Genomic DNA, 24495 nt, shown 5'->3' with positions numbered 1-24495 from the left:
CTATGGTGTTTCCAGGATCTATATGACATACACAGTACCAACCATTTTACCTAAAGTTTTGCATAAAACTCCATGCCTTCTGCAGGATAGGTTTGCCGACCTCTTTTCCAAGTAATAAAACTAAGACCCACAGAGGTGAAGTGTCTTATTCCAAACAGCTCAGCTAACTAGCTTAAGCAGTTCTTGAGCCTAGTCAACCCAATTCCAAAGTGTATAATCACTCCAGGGCACCTCTCACATTCTTGCTTTCAGTTCTGAGACCTGAACCCAAGCATTGTGCCAGCTCAGCACCCAGCACAGTGCCCAACATCCAGTGACTGCTTAGTAAGTGGTCAATGAAAGGATAAATGAATATATAAATGAACAAACTATTAGTCTTTGTATAATACAGAATATGGCCCACAACTTTGAAATATACTATCATAGTTTCTTAAAGTTAGCATGCAAAATCATGGAAGTATAAATGAATTAAAAATGAATCTCATTAAAATCACATTTACAGCAGCATATTTCTACTTGAAAAACATACTTCTACTTAAAGTATGTTACCCATACTTTAAGGTAACAAGCATATGTGATCTAATATATGTACATATATTACAGTCTGAGAAACTGGGCATATTGATGTCCTTGACTGTTTTCACTCAAGTTCAAACTTAAAAATTATGATTTGTTAATGGAACATTCCCTTTTTGCTGTGTCAGAATTGAAGTAGTGTATTTCACCTTCATTCCTTTTTCAGAGAAGCCAATGTTTAAATCTGATATTTGGGTTTAAATCATGTTTTCTGACCAACATTCCTTTGGAGAGCAGAATGCAATATTCTGTATTTCCAGGCATGCTGTTGTTGGACAGATCCCATAGCAATGAACCTGAAAGACTGGCAGGATGAAAGAGTAAGAGTTCAGAAAGGGCAAAGCCAAGATGCCAAGATGGAAGGAGAGGAGAGACGAAGGTGGTGGTGGCTGGGGAGGGAGGAGAGAGAGAGAGATTTGTATTAGTCTTAATACCTTGTGACAGCCATGTAGAATGACATAATCCTGTTTTGTAGGACTATTTTGTTAAAATAATAAGAATATTATGTTTGCCTTCTTTAAAACATTTCATAACAGTGCACCAACAAAAGATATGGACACCCTCCTGTTTCATTTCCTGCCTTCATAGAATGTTGTGTTACTAAAATATTTTTATTACGGCAAAACCTGAAGCAATATAAAATGTTTGCTTGAGGATTTATTTGAGTCCCTTTAAGCTGAACTTCTGTAATGAAATCTATTTACAGACATTCCACAGTGGCCTATGGTTACTAGCTTATGCAAATGAAGTGTGACCCTGGGAATAAACCTCTTGCCCCCTCATCATCCTCCCTGGCTTCAAAGGTCTCCAGGCAATCACTTCTTTAAGTGAAGAGATTTTTAAGCTGAATTGAAATAGAAAGAGAGGGAACATAACTTGATGCCCAATACTCACACAACCCAACCATTTACTATCTACTATTTTCCCATAAATATTTAGACACTAATTTATAAATCCATTTGGGATAAATGTGTTAGTGTGTAACGATTTTTTTTTCAGCCTCTTCTTCTACTTTGAATCCTAGAAACTAGAGACCAATATCAATCAATAGTCATTTACTCTAACTTCATTTCTTACTTCTTAAACTAAGGGCCACTAGATTGGGACGGAATTGGTTTAGTGATAATAAAATCTTCTCGGCTGATTCTATTATCACTGAAAATATATTTGTGCTGAGCACAAGAATAATCAAAGTAATTAGAAAGATTGTACAGCTCCACAAGGATAATAACTATAATTTGGATATATCAGTGTTAGGAATATAGGAATATATTGATTTTTATAAGCAATTTTTAATAGATCAAATTTTTAGAGAAGGGTAATGAAACTGGATAATTGATTCCATTTTCAGATGTATTAGCAGAAAAGAGCAGTCCAAAATTTTTGAATGACAATCACCATACCAAAGGCCATAATTTTAGGGGGTTCCTTCCTACTGGACGATACCTTGAAAAAAAAGTTATTTATTGTGGAGAAAATGTTTAAACTCCAGATGGCTAGTGGATTCTAATCAGTTCCTAGAGGGCCCAGAGACCTCAAGGTCAAAGTGTCATCACAAGATATTGTCAAAATTTAGAAACAAGTCCAGGATACTCTGGAAACTGTAGGCCAAAGGGTTCCTCTGCAATATTTCAAGGGATGGAAAACCACAGATTACTAACATTTTGACCTGGCCAAATGACATGATAAAGTTAGAGTGCAAGAAAACATTGGCAATTCCCTGTGAATCTATTTATACATATAGTTATATAAATACATATATATATTTACATACATATATTTTTATTTATATATTTTATATATTAAATTTATATCTTTTATTTATAAATTTATATATAATTTTACAGGAAATTATATACATATATATTAATATATAATAACATTAATTATATATATACATATAAATTCTCTACTTAAGTCTTCTGAATCCTTGCTATTTTTAATGAAATATAGAGCTTTATTAACTGGCGATTCAGTGGTAAGGAATCTACCTGCCAATGCAGGAGACACAGGTTCGATCCCTGGGTCAGGAAGATCCCCTGGAGAAGGAAATGGCAAACCACTCCAATATTCTTGCCTAGGAAGTCTCATGGACAGAGGAACCTGGCAGGCAGTACATGGGGTCACAAAAGAGTCAGACATTACTTAGTGACTAAACAACTACAACAAAATGTTATTTAAACTAGCTTATCATTATTCATGTTCTGAATTGTGCAAAAATCATTAAATTTATATCATGGGATTTTATTTTAGATGGTTTATGTTGAATAGTCACTATTTGGCATAGGTGACTAGTTATGTCTTGAAATGTGTAAGTCTGCAAAATCCTTGCTTTTAAAGGGGTCAAGGACCTCAAGACCATAACCATCTGCCTGGAAAAATTTGAATAGGCTCCAGAATGGAGCTAACAGTCCTGAATGCTTGGCCAGCAACAAATGAATGAAAGGCAGGGAAGTAATAAATTATGTCCCCAAAATAGACTCCAGAAATCGGTGCTACAACTCTGAAGGTCACAATAAGTAATGTCTTAAAGTTTGTTGTACTTGTGAATATTACTAAGTTGAAGAGGAAACATGCATGAGACCAGAAAATTGGGAAATGATACAACAGAACTATGAATCAGTAATTAAGAAAAAACTGTAGTGGATTTCCCTGGTGGTCCAATGGTAAGCCATCACCTTCCAATGAAGGGGATATAGGTTCAGTCCCTGATGGAGGAGCTAAAATCCCACATACTTCAGGGCCAAAAACAAAACAACAAAACAAAATATAAAATAGACCCAATATAGTAAGAAATTCAATAGAGACTTTATAAAACGGTTCACATCAAAAAATCTTAAAAAAAAAAAAACTGTAGCACATCAAGCTAAAATCATAGCTAAAATCCACTAAAAATTTTAATACTAGAGACACTAAAAACCCAATGGAGAAAAAAAATCAAAGAACTCAACCTGTGGAAAGTAGGAAATCCAATAGAAAACAGGCAAGCATTAAAAGGAAACATCCCTTTAAAAAACAACTCAGCATTCATACACACCAAAGAGTCCCTTTGGAAGCATTTCCTCAGATACTTACCTGTCAAATTTTTAAATTTCAAGAAATAAGAAAGATTGGAATATAATCTCAACTGTGGATATTGGTCCTCAGACTGAGAAGCCGGTAGGAGAGTTCTCAAAGATAAAGAGGTACTCTTCACAAGAGCCACACACACACGAAAAAAAATAGATAACAGAATTTAAAATGGCAATATCCTTTGGAAAGACAATAGAAAGTCCAAGTTCAAGTTCCATGGAATGGTCACGGTCTCTCACTTTTTTAAGACTCTGGCCACTATGGCAGAAGACACATCTCATGTCTCACACGAGATGTTCCAGAAATCCCTGTTCTGAACCACATTTACACAACAAATAGTAAGACAGGATCCCTACCAGCAAAGCCCTGGGATATGTCAACTTTACCAGTTCTGCGTACAACTCATCACCATACAACATTCCCTAAAGAATAATAACCCAGGCTACTTTTCCACAGTGGATTAAAAATCTCAAAGAACAAACGCAGAGGGAAAGCTCTAAAACCAGAAAATAATGGCAGACCACCAAGGAGAGTATTTGAGGAAAGGATTCACCTCTTTTGGCCAAACCACATATGGAGAGGGCAGTGTGCTTGGGGCCCAAGCATTTCAGCCCACACCCTTTCAGCAAGCCAAGAGCATTCTGAGATACTGTCAGGTCATAGGCAACACTTCAGGGGCCACAAGAACCTAATGTTTTCTTCTCGACCAATAGAAAGATGCAAAATACAGTTGCCTTCTTGGTAGATGAATCCCAGCTAGAGGGCACTGAGGTCCTGGGAGGCTGATATGAAAAGTAGCTTGTGCTTTTCGACTGTATCTGTGAAAGATGCTCCGTTCCTTTGAAAGTAAAGCTGTTACTTGGGAGAGGGTAGAGCAACTTCATATAAAGTCCAGGACCATGGGGGCTCCAACCAGGCTCTTACAGCAGTAAAGAGCTATGAATCCAGAAGTGAAGGGAAAGTCTAGGCCATTGGCTCAGGGTTGAACAAGGACTGGAGGCATTGCTGGGAGTAGGATATTGGATGCAATAGGTGGCATTAGTGGTAAAGAACACGCCTACCAATGCAGGAGACTTGAAAGATGTGGGTTAGATCCCTGCAATGGAAAGGCCCCTGGATGAAAGCACCTCAGCCCACTCCAGTGTTCTCGCCTGGAGAATCCATGGACAGAGGAGCCTGGTGGGCTATGGTCCATAGGGTCGCAAAGAGTCAGACATGACTAAAGTGACTTCACATGTACATACATGTCATCGAAGCCTTTCAAACCAGTGCCTAGGCTGGAGTAACTGGTAGCTAAGCATATGCATAGGGTCTCTCTCCTGCAGAATGAGTAGGCATCCAGCAAAAAAGTGCAGACAAGTCTAACAGTGAAACCATTTGGACAAGGGAGCTGAACAAATTTTCCTGTTCCCTGTATGCCTTGTTTGAGAAGTAAGACTAGCTTGCCCTTTAGCCTTAAGAATTTACGGGGCTTCTTGGGCAATTAAGGAGGTGGTATACTAAGAAGGCAGATAGGTACTTAAGTGATTAGAATATGTTCTAAGTTTATGAAGCAGGCCACACTGCTTACAAAACAATTATCAGTCTCTCTTCAAGGCTTCTATCATATTCATCATAATTGCATCTTCATTCTTACAACTTTCTATTTTCAAGGTGGTTACACAACAAATAATACGTTCTTTGAAATATCTTTCCTTAACTGTGTGTTTTGATTCTCTCCACAAATACATGAAAAGTGAAAGTGAAAGTCACTCAATCGTGTCCAACTCTTTGCAACACCATGGACTATACAGTCCATGGAATTCTCCAGGCCACAAATACATATCTAGTTTCTAATAAAAAACTACTGATACAAACTTCCATTAATAGTCACCTTCCCTATTCATTACAGCACCTATCTTCAACTGATAAATTATGCTTGACTTCCTGTGGTTACATTGAATTCCAAAATATAAAATACAAATTCCAATTTCCTTTCAGTAATGTCTTTCAAGATTAAATTCACCCATGGTTCAGTGGTAAAGAATACACAGGTTCCATCCCTGGGTGGGGATGATCCCCTGGAGTAGAAAATAGCAACCCACTCCAGTACTTTTGCCTGGAAAATTCCATGGACAAAGGATCCTGAAAGGCTACAGTTCATAGGGTCACAGAGTCTGATACGACTAAGTACACAGACACGTAATGTTTTTCAAAGTGTTGTTAACCTCCCCACAAAATTAGTTTTACTTCAGCTTGAAACCAACTGCATTTTCAGGGTATACTGAAACACAACAGAGATCCTACTGCATTGTACAATCTTTTTTTGAAACAATCGTGCTTTAAATTAACTTTAAAAATTATATATATATATATATATATATATATATGTATATATGTATGTACATGGGCTTCCCAAGTGCCACTGGTGGTACAGAACCCACCTGCCAATGCAGGGGACATAAGAGACATGGGTTAGATCCCTGGGTCCGCAAGATCCCCTGGAGGTGGGCATAGCACCCCATTCCAGTATTCTTACCTGGAGAATCCCGTGGACAGAGGAGCCTGGCGGGCTACAGTCCACAGGGTCGCATAGAGTTGGACACAATTGCAGCAACTAAGCGAGCACACATGTATGTAGATACATATGTACACATACGTATGTATGTATGGTTTTTTTTAACTGAACTTGCAACAATCCCTAGGAAGAGATGAACAATTAGACACAAGGCACAAGATATGCCTGACACCAAGCAGCAGAGGCTGCAGGATCCCTGACGTCTCAGAAGGAATTTCAACCTTGTCCTTAAAGGCTAAGGCCTGATTCGTTAAGCCCTCAAACCGTAAGTGGCCGGAGCAGCCCAGTTGCTCTGGGTTTAAAAAGGCTGCTTCAGCAAAAGAGACACAGATGTATAGAACAGTTTTTTGGACTCTGTGGGAGAGGGAAAGGGTGGGATGATTTGGGAGAATGGCATTGAAACATGTATTATATCATATATGAAAAGAATCGCCAGTCCAGGTTCGATGCATGATACTGGATGCTTGGGGCTGGTGCACTGGGATGACCCAGAGGGATGGTACAGGGAGGGAGAAGGGAGGGGGGTTCAGGACGGGGAACACGTGTATACCTGTGGCGGATTCATGTTGATGTATGGCAAAACCAATACAATATTGTAAAGTAATTAACCTCCAATTAAAAAAAAAAAAAGTCGCTTCCGCAGGGTTGGAAGACAGCGGTTTTGCGCATGTGCAGACTCTGGCGCTGCAGCAGGATGCCAAGCGCCAAGCGCAGGCAAGGCAGGGGATCAAAAGCAGTGGATTAGAAAAGTTCATTTTTTATATTCAGACATTGAGTTGTACTTTTAAGTCTGAGAAAAGAAGAATTTGCATGTACTTGTATATACATCTATTTTTATTTCATTATTAAAATTTTCATCTGTTTTAGCCAGTATAGGCTAAATTGTGCTGCAGTAACAGTGATCTCAAGTCTTGCGGACTAAATAGTGAAAGTTTATTTCTTGCTCACTTTTACGCTCATCACATTGACGAGCTGCTGATCTGCTCAGTGTTCTCTTTATTTTGGAAGTAAGTCTGAATAAGCAGCCCTGACATGGTGCTTGCTGGTTTTTTGACAGAGAAGAGAGATGAGAATGAAGCAATGACTCTCAAAACTTAAGCATGGAAGGGGTATATGTCACTAGTGGCCCTTATTTATTTCATTGTAACTTATTTTGTATATATTTATATATGGAGAGAGAGATGAGTTAATTTATACACAGCCTCCCGGAAAGACTATCGGAAATCTAACACATCCTGGAGAAGGAAACTCTTAAGGTTTTATTTGTATAGCACAGTGCCTCACTATAATATGATCAGAAAATCATACTAGAACCCACTCACCAAAAAGACAATTTCTCAAAGACCTCTCCATAATAAAATTTATCATGCCTATACAGGTCTAAATGTCCCACTGTTCTAAACACATTCAAGTACCCGACTATTAAAACTTATAACTAAATGTTGCATATTTAGGTTTATGCTTTATAAATAATACATAAACATTATAAGCATTATAAATAATTTATACCATTATAAATCATGAGAAACACTGGGCTGGAAGAAACACAAGCTGGAATCAAGATTGCCAGGAGAAATATCAATAATCTCAGATATGCAGATGACACCACCCTTATGGCAGAAAGTGAAGAGGAACTAAAAAGCCTCTTGATGAAAGTGAAAGTGGAGAGTAAAAAAGTTGGCCTAAAGCTCAACATTTAGAAAATGAAGATCATGGCATCCGGTCCCATCACTTCATGGGAAATAGATGGGGAAACAGTATCAGACTTTATTTTGGGGGGCTCCAAAATCACCACAGATGGTGACTGCAGCCATGAAATTAAAAGACGCTTACTCTTGGAAGAAAAGTTATGACCAACCTAGATAGCATATTCAAAAGCAGAGACATTACTTTGCCGACTAAGGTCCGTCTAGTCAAGGCTATGGTTTTTCCTGTGGTCATGTATGGATGTGAGAGTTGGACTGTGAAGAAGGCTGAGCACTGAAGAATTGATGCTTTTCAACTGTGGTGTTGGAGAAGACCCTTGAGAGTCCCTTGGACTGCAAGGAGATCCAACCAGTCCATTCTGAAGGAGATCAGCCCTGGGATTTCTTTGGAGGGAATGATGCTAAAGCTGAAACTCCAGTACTTTGGCCACCTCATGAGAAGAGTTGACTCATTGGAAAAGACTCTGATGCTGGGAGGGATTGGGGGCAGGAGGAGAAGGGGATGACAGAGGATGAGATGGCTGGATGGCATCACTGACTCGATGGACGTGAGTCTGAGTGAACTCCGGGAGATGGTGATGGACAGGGAGGCCTGGCGTGCTGCGATTCATGGGGTCACAAAGAGTTGGACACAACTGAGCGACTGAACTGAACTGAAATAAATTTAACATAAAGTAATTTAGATGAAAAAGAAGGAATATAGTAGAAACCAATCATAATTCAAGGAACATAATTTACTTAAAGCAAGTTTCCTCAAAAGCGAAGAACATTGACCACATTACATTTAGAAAGCCCCAGAATATTTCAAGTATTCATAAGGAATCTGCCTGCCAATGCAGGAAATGTGGGTTTGATCCCTGGGTTGGGATGATCCCCTGGAGAAGGAAATGTCAACCCACTCCAACATTCTTTCCTGGGAAATCTGATGGACGGAGAAGCCTGGTTGGCTACTGTCCAAGGGGTTGCAGAGTCAGACATAACTCAGAGACTGAACAACAATTTATCTTTCCAGTTCAAGGATAATGGTCATCCTCAAAACAATTATTTTCCATGAATTACATATGCTGATAAACATATACATTATAATTAATCTATAAAAATATACTATTTCTAAATAACAGAGCATGTTTTAAGAACTTAATAAAATAATATCCTAAAATACCATGTTCAGTCCTGCTGCATCTCTGTAAATTCCAACATCTTAATCAAAAAAAGACCTTCAAGGGTCAGAGTTTCTCAATGTCCAAACCATAGGATTACTTCAGGATTTAACATCAAGCTCAATTAAATGCAATTTACATAGATCTTTCTTTGAGCATAACCAAAAGGAATTTTTTAATGTTGATAAAAGAGCAACAAGTGGGGATAAAACCACCTTTATACCCCTCAACAACAAACAAATCAAACAACCAGAGGTGAGAGGATTACATGCCATGTAATGGTATGCATCCTATGACATCACCATCATTATTACCCAACCATTATTGAGCATTGTCATGTGCGAGGTAATGTGGTAGGAGCTGATACTATAATAACAAACAGGGGAGGAGAAATTAAGGGGAAACTTCCCAAAGAAGTCTGAATTTCAAAGAATGAATTTGAAAGAATGGATATCATTTTGCCAGATAAACAACATGGGCTAGCAAAAGAGGAAGGATGTGGAAAAAAGAGAAGGCATTCCATGAAGAACAGATCTCATAGGCCAGCATGGAGGCACCAAACAACACAGGGAATTAGTGAAACTGCAATTAGTACAACACAGATAGATACATATTGCTAGGCCCCACGGAGAAGGCTGGTGGGCTGCCATCTATGGGGTCACACAGAGTCGGACACGACTGAAGCGACTTAGCAGCAGCAGGGCCCAGGTGAAACTGTCAAACAGCATGGGCAGGAACCAGTTTATGGAGGATCTCATATACCTTGCTAAGGTTTTTGAATTACCCTAGGGGCAACAGAATATCAATAAAGGGTCTTAAGGAAAAAAGAGTCACATACTAAATTAGTATTTTGGAAAAATAATTTTGTCCAGGGTATGGAGGATGCAATGGAAGAGGTTAAACTGCAGGAAGAATATCAGCAGACTTTTTAAATATCTAGGGGAGAAAGATTTTTTTAAGAAAAGTTTCAGCAATGGCAAAAGCAGCAAGTTTAAAGAAGAGAGAGCCTGAAACAATACATAGAGGCAGAACTGATAGGGCTCATTGGATCCTTATTGGATATGGAGGTTTGACAGAAAAGCCAATTCTGATTAGGAAAGACACAAGACTCGGAGGATGGGGAGTATGTGAGTTTCATTTGGAATGTGTTACTCATAAGGGGCCTGTTACACCATCAACCATCTATTGGAACGAAGATGACATTTTTCCGGATTCAAAATTTTTCTGTTTAAAAAGCTTTTTCCCCCTAGCAGATACTTTGAAAGGAATCATTTTATAAGACATCGTCTTACTTTGAATAAAAATGCCTACGTAAAGAATTTGCTCCTTGAAGAAAATTGCCACAAATTTCTAATTCCTTGAGCTGTGTAGGATTCACATGCCAGGTCATAACCCTCATGCTTTTAAGTGATAAATAATTTTATTTCTCCCTTGATTGGGCATATGACTTCTCCCTCCTGCTGAGAGCATGTGTCTCTTCTGTACATTTGTTTGCCACCAAGATCAGACTTGCCCATGACCTATGAAGTAACCTGAACTGTGTTATATTTTTAAAGACCCATAGAGGAGACAGAAATGATTGCACATCCTCAACATTTTGCCCAGTGGTCTGACATCATAGATATTCTCTGGGCTCATTTCAACATTTGACCAGTTATTCTTCCCACTGAGTCATGCTGAAACAAAAAACATTATCTGTGTAATTACTATCTTCAACAACCTAAAATTAAGCATATTATTATAACTCTGTGGTACAATGAGAAAGAAATTCTCGGCTTTAAGAAAATTAAGGAAATACTGATTCTAGGAAAGTTATACTGTACAGGTAGAATAGATTTTTAGAAAATATTTTTCATAATTGCAGGAAAAACATCTGTCATGTCTCCTGAAATGACAAAGCCCCCTCTCATCCCCTTCCTAAAAAAATAAAATTAAAACTAAGCATAGATCTAAATACTGTCATTAAAGGTTGTATTTAGGTTCCAATTTCTGCTTATTTAACAATGCATTCATTCTTAAATATACAAATTATAACGACTAAAATATATAGCATGTCCCTAGAAAGTGAGTATTTCTTGTTATAACTAGCTAATGTTGCTTTCTAAACCCAAAGCCTTTTAGAAAGTTTACATAAAAACTCTGATAAGGTCTTAAAAACATCTGTGATGAAGATCACACAATGCAGTTAATACCCAAGAAGAACTGTCGACAGTAGCTTCTTCTGCCTGCCAAAGTCCATGACTCTGTTTTAAGATTATGGAAGGCCATTCATTTTGTTTTTATAAACTTAAAGATGACTTAACCAAATCCCCTAACAGTAGTTAATGGTTCTTAATTATATGATGTGATAAAAACAAGAAGAAAGCCTTATTCACTGAAAGGCACTATTATTACTAAAATTGTCTAATTTTATATGTCAGTAAAATTAAAAGATGACACAGCAAAGATGGAAAAATATCCCATGAAGTGGTTAAACAGCAATCAAGTTTTCACTTCTCTGTGCCAAGTTTTACTTCAGAGAAGTTTCAGTTGCATACAATTTGGGGGAAACATGAAATTAAGTTTTAGAAGCAGATTTTATAGCAGAAGAATTTCATCCACAATCAGTTCTTCTTTATTTATATGAAGAAGTACATTTTGCATCATTCCTTGAATCTGCTAGCATTTCCATGATTAAAATTTTGACCTGAAAGTTAAACAGCAGGATAGTCTATTTTGAGTAATCCTCATTGTTATATCAATATATCCATAATATTTTCAACAAGAATACAAAACAAACACTGGCTTTCAAGGGTTCTATAGGATTTAGAACATGAACGAGATAAGCATACCTGAGACTGCCTACACCATTTCCTTTGGGGACAAGAACTCTGCTTCTTTCAAACCTGTGTAAATATGCGGGCTAATCAAGAGTTTCTAGTCTTCGTATGTCTTGTTACCTTATAATAACTAGTACTCACTTAATTTTTTTTCATTTGACACTTTCAGAAACCCTATGAGACTGGTAGTATAGTCCCTATACTATAGAGAAAGAATTTAAGGCTAATAGAAACTAGATTATATCCTCAAAATTCACAAACTCAAAAAACAGAAACAAGACTAAAATCCCTCTTCTATTCAATGGGATTTGAAGTACACATCTATCTAACTCTGAAACAGGCTCTATCCTATACAAGGCTGCTTTCCATATATCCGACTCTACATTTAACTGTCCCACCTTAAACTAGGTAACTGTATATCCATCTTATATAACTTTCACATACTTTATATTAATAGTAATCCCCCCTTCATTCATAAAAGTGTCCCAGTTGAAAAATAATTTATATGATCAACTTACCTTTAAGTTAATATACATGAAACTAAATGCATATAATTTTTGTTGTTGCTGTTGCTCTTGTTTAGTCGCTCAGGCCTGTCCAACTCTTTGTAACCCCATGGACTGCAGCACACCAGGCCTCCCTGTCCCTCACCATCTCTCGGAGTTTGCCCAAGTTCATATTCATTGCATCGGTGATGCCATCCAGCCATCTCATCTTCTGATGCCCTGTTCTCCTTCTGCCCTCAATCTTTTCCAGCATCAGGGACTTTTCCAGTGAGTTGGTTGTTCACATCAGATGACCAAAATACAGGAGCTTCAGCTTTAGCATCAGTCCTTCCAATGAATTTTCAGGACTGATTTCCTTTAGGGTTGTCTGTTTTGATCTGCTTGCAGTCCAAGGTACTCTCAAGAGTCTTCTCCAAGACTACAGTTCAAAAGCATCAATTCTCTGGCCCTCAGCCTTCCTTATGGTCCAACTCTCATATCCATACATGACTACTGGAAAAACCATAGCTTTGACTAGCTTTGGTCAGCAAAGTAATGTCTCTGCTCTTTAATATGCTGTCTAGGTTTGTCATAACTTTTCTTTCAAGGAGCAAGCATCTTTTAAAAAATTTCATGGCTACAGTCACCATCTGCAGTTATTTTGGAGCCCAAGAAAATAAAGTATGTCACTGTTTCCACTGTTTCCCCATCAATTTGCCATGAAGTGATGGGACTGATTGCCATGATATTCATTTTTTGAATGTTGAGTTCTAAGCCAGCTTTTTTTCACTATCCTCTTTCACTTTCATCAAGAGGCTCTTTAGTTCCTCTTCATTTTCTGCCATAAGAGTGGTGTCATCTGCATATCTGAGTTTACTGATATTTCTCTTCTTCTCTTCTATTTATTATATTTCAAATCCAGCTTTTCTCCAGCTACAATTCCACTGTCTTAGTTCTGACACTCAGAATTTACTTTCTGAACTATTAAAAAAATTCTCAACTGATATTTTTACCTACGTTGTAATTTATCTCTAATCTTATCTCTACATTGCAATTAATATAAACTTTCAAAAGGACACGTTCTATGTTATTTCTAAATCACCCACAGCTCCCAGTAACTGTATTGGACACATTTGTTAAATAATGATTTTCTTCTTAAAAAGTATTTTCCACTAGGGTTTATTCCTAGAAAGACTATTGTAGAGCCAAAGAAAAATGTAAAAAGTAATTTCTAGATCTATATCATTATTTCTAAAGCACATTTATTCATTACTTCTAACTCTTATTTTATGTACACATATTTTTTTCTGATCTGTTGGGGGATCCCATCTTAGAATAAGGAAAAGCAATGAAGCTGCATTTGTTTCCACATATGTTTAAAATTTCCTTTTTGGACAACTAAAAAACAAATATCTTTATTCTTTTTTTTAAAAAGGACACATCTTCTCATGTAGTCATCCCAATTTAAAATACTTAAACAAAAAATAAATAAAATAAAATCCTTAAACAATTCCTCAGAATCTCCAGAATAAACACTAAAGCCTTCTTAGAAGTCTTAAGTCCCTTTGTTAATTTCTCCTTGCTTACTCCTCCACCCTAATCTCTCACTGTCTTCCCTGTCACAGACTACATCCCATCTGGTAAATGTTCTACAGTTGCCAAACTATGCTGGCTTCTCTCTTGCCTTAGCACAGACTGCCTTCTTCCTCCTCTTTCCTCAAATTGTCCTAATTTTCACATCTTTGAGCAGAGAGTTCTGGTATCCTCTCCTCTGCTTATCTCATGATTAAATCCTTGCATGACACAGCACCAGACCCAAAGCACTCAGGGATAGGTTGTCATTATTGAGCTGAGTTTTGAGGTCTCTCTGCTGCTAAGCTGCTGCTGCTAAGTCGCTGCTGCTAAGTAGCTTCCGTCGTGTCCGACTCTGTGCGACCCCAGAGACGGCAGCCCACCAGGCTCCCCCGTCCCTGGGATTCTCCAGGCAAGAACACTGGAGTGGGTTGCCATTTCCTTCTCCAATGCATGAAAGTAAAAAGTGAAAGTGAAGTCACTGAGTCGTGTCCAACTCTCAGCGATCCCATGGACTGCAGCCTACCAGCCTCCTCCGTCCATGGGATTTTCCAGGCAAGAGTACTGGAGTGGGCTGCCATTGCCTTCTCCATAAAATAAGGCTAAATCATCTCTAACTTCCAGAGGTGCGAGGACTAAAGAAAAGAACGCACTTGTTATTACTGCCAATATGAGGAACGCGGTCACGAAGGAAGCTATTATTGAGTGAGCGCTGGAGGCACAACAAAGTCCGTCTGCGGTACTTTCTTTCTCTTAATTGTTATGCAACCCTCTGCGTGGGTACCGCGTCGTTTTCCTGATTAGAAAACCGAGGCCTGAGCCAGATAAACAAGTTTTCAAGGTCTCCCAGATGTGGGCGATGAATTCCGCATTCGAACCCAGGTCTCGAGGCGGGCTTTGGGGGCGAGGGGCCGCGTTCCTACCCCGTCCCCGAAGTCCTTGAGCCATCCGGTACCAAGGGCCTCTCGGCCTCTGTGGGAGCCCCCGGGGTCACCTCCCCGCACCCTGGGTCCCCATCTCCCACCTGTGGACACACCATGATTCCAGGTGTCGCAGCGCCCGCTTATAAAGCTGCAGCACCTTCTGCTGGTGGGTCAGACAGGCGGCCGACGGCAAGAACGCCATGATGGCCGGCTCACCCTCATTCTACCCACTGCTGATCTCCTGTGTCATCTCCTTGGGTGAGGGATGGGTGAGTGAAGGTCTACCTCTCCTCTTTCAAGATGTTTCCATGTCCTTTTCACCATTGCTTGCAATGTCTTCAAGTAGGAATTACAGTCTTTTGGAAGAAAAGAAAAAAATTCTCTGATTATTTGCCAACTTCCATTAGGTTTATGTTAGATGCTGTTCCTTGGCGCTCCATAACATCCAGTGCATTGCCACATGATAGTTTAATGTTCTGGTTACCTGTCTGTCTCATTGACTAGGCTATAAGGTATTTGTGGTAGCGCTTTTATCTTTTAATTGCAATATTGAGAACTAGATCTGATGCACAGTAAGCATATGATAGATTTTTACTTTTAATAAAAATAGGACATTGGTCTATTGAACAGGATTAAATGGAAGATGACCATGATGGTGCTATAGGAAGGCAATACCTAAAGTTTAATGTATTTATGATTTTTATAATAGACACTTGAAAATTTTTTAGAACAATCAGTTCAGTTCAGTTCAGTTGCTCAGTCATGTCCAACTCTTTGCGACCCCATGAATTGCAGCACGCCAGGCCTCCCTGTCCATCACCAACCCCCAGAGTTCACTCAGACTCGCATCCATCGAGTCAGTGATGCTATCCAACCATCTCATCCTCTGTCGACCCCTTCTCCTCCTGCCCCCAATCCCTCCCAGCATCAGAGTCTTTTCCAATGAGTCAACACTTCTCATGAGGTGGCCAAAGTACTGGAGTTTTAGCTTTAGCATCATTCCTTCCAAAGAAATCCCAGGGCTGATCTCCTTCAGAATGGACTGGTTGGATCTCCTTGCAGTCCAAGGGACTCTCAAGAGTCTTCTCCAACACGACAGTTCAAAAGCATCAATTCTTCGGTGCTCAGCCTTTTTCACAGTCCAACTCTCACATCCATACATGACCACTGGAAAAACATAGCCTTGACTAGACGGACCTTAGTCGGCAAAGTAATATCTCTGCTTTTGAATATACTACTAGGTTGCTCATAACTTTCCTTCCAAGGAGTAAGCGTCTTTTAATTTTATGGCTGCAGTCACCATCTGCAGTGATTTTGGAGCCCCCAAAAATAAAGTCTGGTACTGTTTCCACTGTTTCCCCATCTATTTGCCATGAAGTGATGGGACCAGATGCCATGAAGTGATGGGACCAGATGCCATGATCTTTGTTTTCTGAATGTTGAGCTTTAAGCCAACCTTTTCACTCTCCTCTTTCACTTTCATCACGAGGCTTTTTAGTTCCTCTTCACTTTCTGCCATAAGGGTGGTGTTTTCTGCATATCTGAGGTTATTGATATTTCTCCCAGCAATCTTGATTCCAGCTTGTGTTTCTTCCAGTCCAGTGTTTCTCATGATGTACTCTGCATACAAGTTAAATAAGCAGGGTGACAATATACAGCCTTGACGTACTCCTTTTCCTATTTGGAACCAGTCTGTTGTTCCATGTCCAGTTCTAACTGTTGCTTCCTGGCCTGCATACAGATTTCTCAAGAGTCAGGTCAGGTGGTCTAGTATTCCCATCTCTTTCAGAATTTTCCACAGTTTATTGTGATCCACACTGGAGAGGCAATGGCAGCCCACTCCAGTAATCTTGCCTGGAAAATCCCATGGATGGAGGAGCCTGGTAGGCTGAAGTCCATGGGGTCGCTAAGAGTCGGACACGACTGAGCGACTTCACTTTCACTTTTCACTTTCATGCATTGGAGAAGGAAATGGCAGCCCACTCCAGTGTTCTTGCCTGGAGAATCTCAGGGACGGGGGAGCCTGATGGGCTGCCGTCTCTGGGGTCGCACAGAGTCGGACACGACTGAAGCAGCTTATCAGCAGCAGCAGCATTGTGATCCACACAGTCAAAGGCTTTGGCATAGTCAATAAAGCAGAAATAGATGTTTTTCTGGAACTCTCTTGCTTTTTCCATGATCTAGCAGATGTTGGCAATTTGATCTCTGGTTCCTCTGCCTTTTCTAAAACCAGCTCGAACATCAGGAAGTTCACGGTTCACATATTGCTGAAGCCTGGCTTGCAGAATTTTGAGCATTACTTTACTAGCGTGTGAGATGAGTGCAATTGTGCGGTAGTTTGAGCATTCTTTGGCATTGCCTTTCTTTGGGATTGGAATGAAAACTGACCTTTTCCAGTCCTGTGGCCACTGCTGAGTTTTCCAAATTTGCTGGCATATTGAGTGCAGCACTTTCACAGCATTATCTTTCAGGATTTGAAATAGCTCAACTGGAATTCCATCACCTCCACTAGCTTTGTTCGTAGTGATGCTTTCTAAGGCCCACTTGACTTCACATTCCAGGATGTCTTGCTGTAGGTGAGTGATCACAATATCATGATTATCTGGGTCATGAAGATCTTTAATAGCTACCCCATATAATAAAATTACAAGTTTCCTAGTATCTATTCAAATGATAGAGTCAGAAATTCAGAACATGAAAGGATTATAGAATCTAGTCTAGTGATTTTTAACCCATTATTTAGCAATAGATCAAAATCATAATCATCCCCAGAATATAAACACTTTATTCTATAGCTCTTGCCTAAGAGCTGCTTCCAGGGAATAAAGGGCCTTGATTGTTCTACTTCTCTATGTCCTCTCTGGGCCTGGAGATTCTAAGACTCTGAATAGCACAGTTGTACAAACTCCAACCTAGTCCAGAATTTTATATGGCCAAAAAAAGAAGCCAAAGACAGAGAAGGTTGTGATCTTCCCAGGAACACCACATGATGTAAGACGAGACCTGAGTCTTCTGGCTTCAAGGGCCTACATTCCAAAATCATTTCACGCTTTTAATAGGAAAAAGCATTTAGCTCTGGGCACACTAGAAAAAATGTCCCCTTGCCTAGGTAAAACTATTCAAAGAGATGATAACAATACTAGGAAATATGGACACTAAAGAAGTATTAGACTGAATTACATTGAAAAAATATTTGTGTTACAGAGCACATTGCCTATGACGCTGATGATGTCTAAGCCAAAACTGTAGATTGCAGGCTGCCAGGTACCTGTATCTTTCCTTATGTCAAATTTTCATCAGAGACTATTTTGGAATTTTCCCCCATTAACAAAGTCAATGAAAATATAATAGGGATACTACTTTGAGAGAATCCCACGAGTGTATCACCTCTCTGAATTCACAGCATTTTGGAGGCAAAATCTTACTATCAGACAACAGTGGGAGGCAGCCTCATTAAACCTAGCTATGAATTGTATTGGTTCTTATTCCAGATTGAATTGTGTGCCCTCAGCATGTATATGCTGAAGTCTCAGCCCCTAGTACCTCAGAATATGGCCTTGTGTGGAAATAGAGTTATGGTAGTTGTAAGTAGTTAAGATGAGATCACACCACAGTGAAGTAGACCTAAATCAATAATCAATATCACTAGTGTCTTTTAAAAAGGAAACTTTATTTTTTATTTTTTATTTTTTTAGTTTTTTATTTTTTAAATTTTAAAATCTTTAATTCTTACATGTGTTCCCAAACATGAACCCCCCTCCCACTTCCCTCCCCATAACATCTCTCTGGGTCATCCCCATGCACCAGCCCCAAGCATGCTGTATCCTGCGTCAGACATAGACTGGCGATTCAATTCTTACATGATAGTATACATGTTAGAATGCCATTCTCCCAAATCATCCCACCTTCTCCCTCTCCCTCTGAGTCCAAAAGTCCGTTATACACAGCTGTGTCTTTTTTCTTGTCTTGCATACAGGGTCGTCATTGCCATCTTCCTAAATTCCATATATATGTGTTAGTATACTGTATTGGTGTTTTTCTTTCTGGCTTACTTCACTCTGTATAATCAGCTCCAGTTTCATCCATCTCATCAGAACTGATTCAGAGACAAACACACAGGGGAAAATGCTACATGAAAACTGGAGTCCTGCTTCCGTAAGTCAAGGAATGAACAGAAACGGGATTCCTGAAAAAAATCCTTCTCTGGTGCATTCAGAGGGAACATACCTCTGGTGACACTTCAGTCTCAGACTTCTTGCCTCCAAAACTGGGGCAACAAATGTTTGCTGTTTAAGGCACCCAGTTTGTGGCACTTTGTTAGTGTGGTCCTTGCAAATTAATAAAATTCTAGATCTTCAATCACTCTCAAGGGGTTTTTCCTCAATCATCTAGTTGAGTAAATTACATGCCAAAAAATTAGATCTCTTTACTTAAATTTTCTGGTTGCTAGAAGTTAATCCAGGAAAAAAAAACATAAATAGCATTACAAACAATTAGATAATATCTATATGCAGAGGATGAATTGAATACAAAATCATAAAAATACAGACAGCACAATGTGCTGTAAAAATCAATTATATCTAGAGTCAAGTCATACAGTTCTATTTTGATTAAGCTTCATATAACTGAACACAGAAATTTATGACCTTCATGTATTTGTTTCATCCCATTTATTTATTATTATCTGATTGCTACATTTGAAAACTTTATTTCTGCCTACGATCTACAATATTTTAAAGACATGTAGAGATATTCCAGCATTAGATTTTCTTTATGTCTGCTCCCTAGTGTATGCAATTCTCTGGCCTCTCTTTTCATATACAATTTCATACAAGAAATCTGGTCCCCACAATAAGCCTTGCAAAAAATTAGTGGCACAGATAAATATTTTAAAGGATGGCTTTAGTTCAAGCAATGATTTCAAAGATAAACACTTCATCTAACTTCCACATTTAGTTGTCTGTTAATAGACTGCTATCAAACTAAATGTCAAAACATAATCAAACTTCACATTTTATGATTTAACATGTCATAAAACCATACAGCTGGATGCTATCAATGTGAAATTAGTTCTCTAAAAACTATTAAAGGTACCCAATGATTTCTACCTTCTTTGAAGATTGGTAAACATTACTTATTTTATAAAGTTCATGTATACTCTAGAGAAGCTATTTGTATTTTAATCAGACAATGAAATAACTCCTTTATAAACAGAAATAACATTTGAGTGTGAATTTTTCTTTCTTATACAACTATACAAACCGGGAAAGAGAACTAGTCCCCTTTCAAGTATCATTTAAAAGCTGGCTGTTTGTATTTTTCAAGAGACATATCCCTTCTAAGTCTTTACTCCTACCTTATGTTATAAATATGTCAGTATCACTGCCCTCATACCAAGTAAAGATGAAGGACCCTGTGGTTCAGGTGACCATCTTTCCAACTCTTCAAGAATTAAGTTGGTCACTGCTTTCCCATGAGACCTCACCTTAACAGTTTAGGGATTAAGAATCTCCATAGTCAGCTCACAATGAGAACTGGATGAGTGTAGCCAAATCATTTGGTTAAATTCCATTTAACAAATACATATGTGTTAAGTGCCTACTATGCATTGGCATTGGACTAGGCAGTGGGTAACAAGAGATAGAAGAAAACTCTTAAGGGACTTACAACTGAGAGACATAAATAAACATATATTGACATTATGAGGTAAGAAAAAAGATAACAATCTACCCAGGGTGCTATGAAACAGGAACTGGTGCTATGAAGCCACTTGGCCCATCCAAGAATTGTTCAATTGATTTCCTGGAAAAGTTAGATGAGCTAATTTCAGGAGAGATGGATGAGAGACTGGTCAGCAGGGAAGGTGGGAAGGTTCTCCCAAGTCATGGAGAGAAATAGAGTGAAATGGAGAAGTGTGCCCAAAATTTTGTCTCTCCAAAGTGAACACTTAGTATAGGATATTATTAGGATCAATATCTGTGGAAGGAAGCATGAAGAAGCAGGACTGGGGCAGAAGTGGAAGCTGAACCAGTACACAAGATGCCCAAGTCTCTGCCAGCAACATGAGACTACCTGGAGCCAGACATTTATATCCTTGCCTGGCTCTGTCACCCAAATGGTGAGATGCCCAAATGGTGAGACCTTGGGAGAGGCAGCATCCGGAAGTCAGAGAAGTGGCTGAGAGCTGGAGGCAGCTAGTCAGCAAGTCCTCCTGGAAGAGGGTGCAAACAGAGCATCTCCATGGTGCCCAAAATGTAAAGCTAGTAGAGGGCCAGCATATTAAACTGTAAGTCCCATGTAGTAAATGGTAGGAAAAAAGTTGAAAAAGTAAATTTTCAAAGATACATTCTCATAATAATGTTCTAGTCTCGCCAGAGGGAGCCAATTGTGTATCTCTTCCCAACTCTGCATTCAGTGACATTATTTTGGCATCTTGAAATCATCCTTGGAGAAAGTATTTACACCATAGAAACTGGCAAAAGTTACAAATCAGTGCTTTATTTTTCTTAGAACTAGTTTACCAACACAAGACATCACCATTTTCCTTCCTATGTCCATAAACCCAGTTTTGAACCATGATGAATAAAAGCCCCAGGTAAGACAGCATTCTGCAATCTGTTCAAAATAGGAGTGCTCATAAGTCAATAACCCCCATTCTTTTATGCTGAGAGAAGTAAAGACTCTTCCATTTCCTATCCTTGCCACTAACCTCATTTCTGCCTTGGTAAATTGTAGTAGTCTCAAAGGATAAATTCATTCATTACAAGCATTCTGCTTTCACATGTATTCAAGAATATGTATTAAAGGCCTACTATGTATTAAAAGCCAAGTTAGGTACTGAGAACTCGATATTGAGCAAGCAAAAGACTTAGTTCCTGTTCTTAGAATTTACAGTTGACACACAAACACTAAATAAATCATAAAATAAATATATAACCATAATGGTGACTATAATGAAGAAAAGATAGAGAATGGGAGATACTTGAATATCTTTGATGTTTTAACTTTACAAATCACCACATAGCATAAAATAAAACATCAAGTTAATAGAGACTAAGAATTAATGATATAGTTTCAGAAAAAGCAAATTATAATTATTTTTAGAAAATTTTGTCTTATCTACTGTTATGAAAAGCCCAGTTGAATACTGATTTTTTTCCCAAAAATTTCCATATGTGCACTAGCAATCATAGTACCTCATGTTTTCCATTGACTGTATCATTGCATTCATCTGCTGTATCATTACAAAGATACAGAAACAGAGAAATTTGAACAGCATCAAAAATCAGAATTTTTCTCCTTTGGCCACTGTTATTTACATTGTAAAGAATATCTCATGTTAAGCTAGACTCACTTTTTCTAAATAATTGCCTTGAATATTATTAGTAAAATTCTCTGGTTAGGGCATAACATTTGGCAAAGAAAATGAGGAATCTTACCTTAAAATTCATATTCCTGGGCTGACTATATGAAGGAAAAATGTTTTTTCAATTTACTATTTTTATTTTCAAAATAGACTTTCATTCTTGGTAAAAGCTGAGACTTATGCCTGATGTATATCTAACAATATAGGAAAGGATAAATTTAACATCTCTTCATGATACTGCAGTTCCTATCTGGATTCCCACCCATGATAACCACGCAGTTAAAAGCACATATCAAAATCTTGTTTTATACGGTTTGGAAAGTAACACTTTCTATTTGTGGCACCACATTTATGTGCTTGTGAATTCTGATCATATAAAAAAATAATTAATCCAGGACAACCTGTCTCTACTTCCTTATGGTCAAGTTTAGATTAAACAAGATTTGCCATTTTTAACATCTTTTATCTTCACCCCAAAGTCATTACAAAATACATCTCTAGAATCAGATGAAAATTTATAAGTGTTTCCACTGTGGATTGCGCCAAAGAGTTAAAACATCGCAATGCATTATACATATATTCATACATAGGAGCAAAGGGATACCATTCTCATTTTTTCATCATCAAGGCATTTATAAGACTTCTATCTTCTTTTGCTTTTGTGACCTCTAACCAGAAAGGCCAAAGTAAATAAAGGTCAAGATAGATGTCAGATCAAGCAATTACTAAACAGGGAACTTGGCTGTGACCCTCAGATTAGAAATGCTGACCTGTCACAGCAACAGGGGAAAACCTTCCTGCAACTCCTTCTCTCATTTTATGAAATATAATCTAGATCTCAGCCTAGGTTGAAAAAACCTGATATCCTTCATTTGCGTTTTAATTTTTTTCACCCTTCATATTGGGGTTGTCCTCCTATTTTCTCCTTGGCTATAGGCTCTGAATTGTAGATACTTGAAAGAAAAAATCAGCAAGAATTGGGAGCAGGGAGGGATAACATACCTACCATGAAAAATGAGAACAAGCCAACACAACACAAAATGTTGTAATGTCACTTTTGTTCATAGAGCTGTACTTGGAACTGCATGAAATTTAGATGATTTGCACAATAGCAGTGACCTCAATCAATAATACTCATAGTTTTTCTTCAATGGGTCACTTGCAGTAACCGCTTTTTGAAATGTTCTTTGGAAGGTAACTAAAATTTGCAAGTTTGTTTATACACCTGGACCTGGATTCCTCTAATCTCTAAAATATAACTCTTTCCTCTCTAGTTCCAAAAAGATATTGAAAAATATTATCCTTATTACCCATTACAACCCACATTCACTCCTGAATTCCTCAAATCCATAAACTTCGCACCCTTCAAAAGATCCATATTACTGTTTTCATTTTCAAAAGGAAAAATAGAAGATTTTCCTATGAATTTTGAGTTGAAACAGAAAAAAAGAAAGGAAATCCGTCACAGGAATTGTTGGATAATGGAGTCTTACAGAAAGGTTTCTGGCTTTTTTTCCCTGCTTGACTTTCCACAATTCACAGGAGAATATTAGTAATTAAACAAAGAACTCTTGGCCTCATTTCCTGGTAAACTATTAAATCTTGTTGCATTAATGGATTTTCACTGTTGAATATAATTATTTCAATAAAGTTCATTAAATCAAATAACCTGATTTGAATTCCTGACTTTGAAATAATCTGACCTCCCCCCCGCCAGAAAAAAAGAGTCAAAGACTAATTAAAAAACAAACAAACAAAAATAACAACCATCATCCTGTTATTGGAACACAAGCCTGGAATTCTAGTGAGGAAGAATTATCCAAACAAAAACAGAAAAAAACACTTTTTTTAAGGAAAGTCCTACTTTTCAAACATTCTTAACATTAGCAAACTTGAAACACTGACCCTAAAGGAAAAATGCAAATATATCATTTTAAGGTACTTTCCATTTCAGATTCTGCTCAAATCCCAGTCTCCACTGGAAAATAAAAGACAATTGGAAGATTTTCTTAGCTGCACACTACAGAAAACCGAAACAAAAGGAAAAGTTCCCGTATCAAAATGACCAGTCAGTGTACATTATATGTAAACCACTTCTTGTAATCTTTTAAGTTTAATTATTTTCTGCCCATATGCTCACAACTTTCACTTCTTTGTTCAAGAAGTCCTAGTGGAAAGTCCAGCCTATTATTTTTGTTATTATAACTGTTTCTTCTAGTCACCAAAGAACTTAATGTAGCATAAGGGTTTTGAATAATC

The sequence above is a fragment of the Capra hircus genome, chromosome 6, assembly GCF_001704415.2.
Source record: "Capra hircus breed San Clemente chromosome 6, ASM170441v1, whole genome shotgun sequence".
Classification (NCBI taxonomy): domain Eukaryota; kingdom Metazoa; phylum Chordata; class Mammalia; order Artiodactyla; family Bovidae; genus Capra; species Capra hircus.
The sequence above is the reverse complement of the archived record's forward strand: the minus strand, read 5'-3'. Positions refer to the sequence as shown.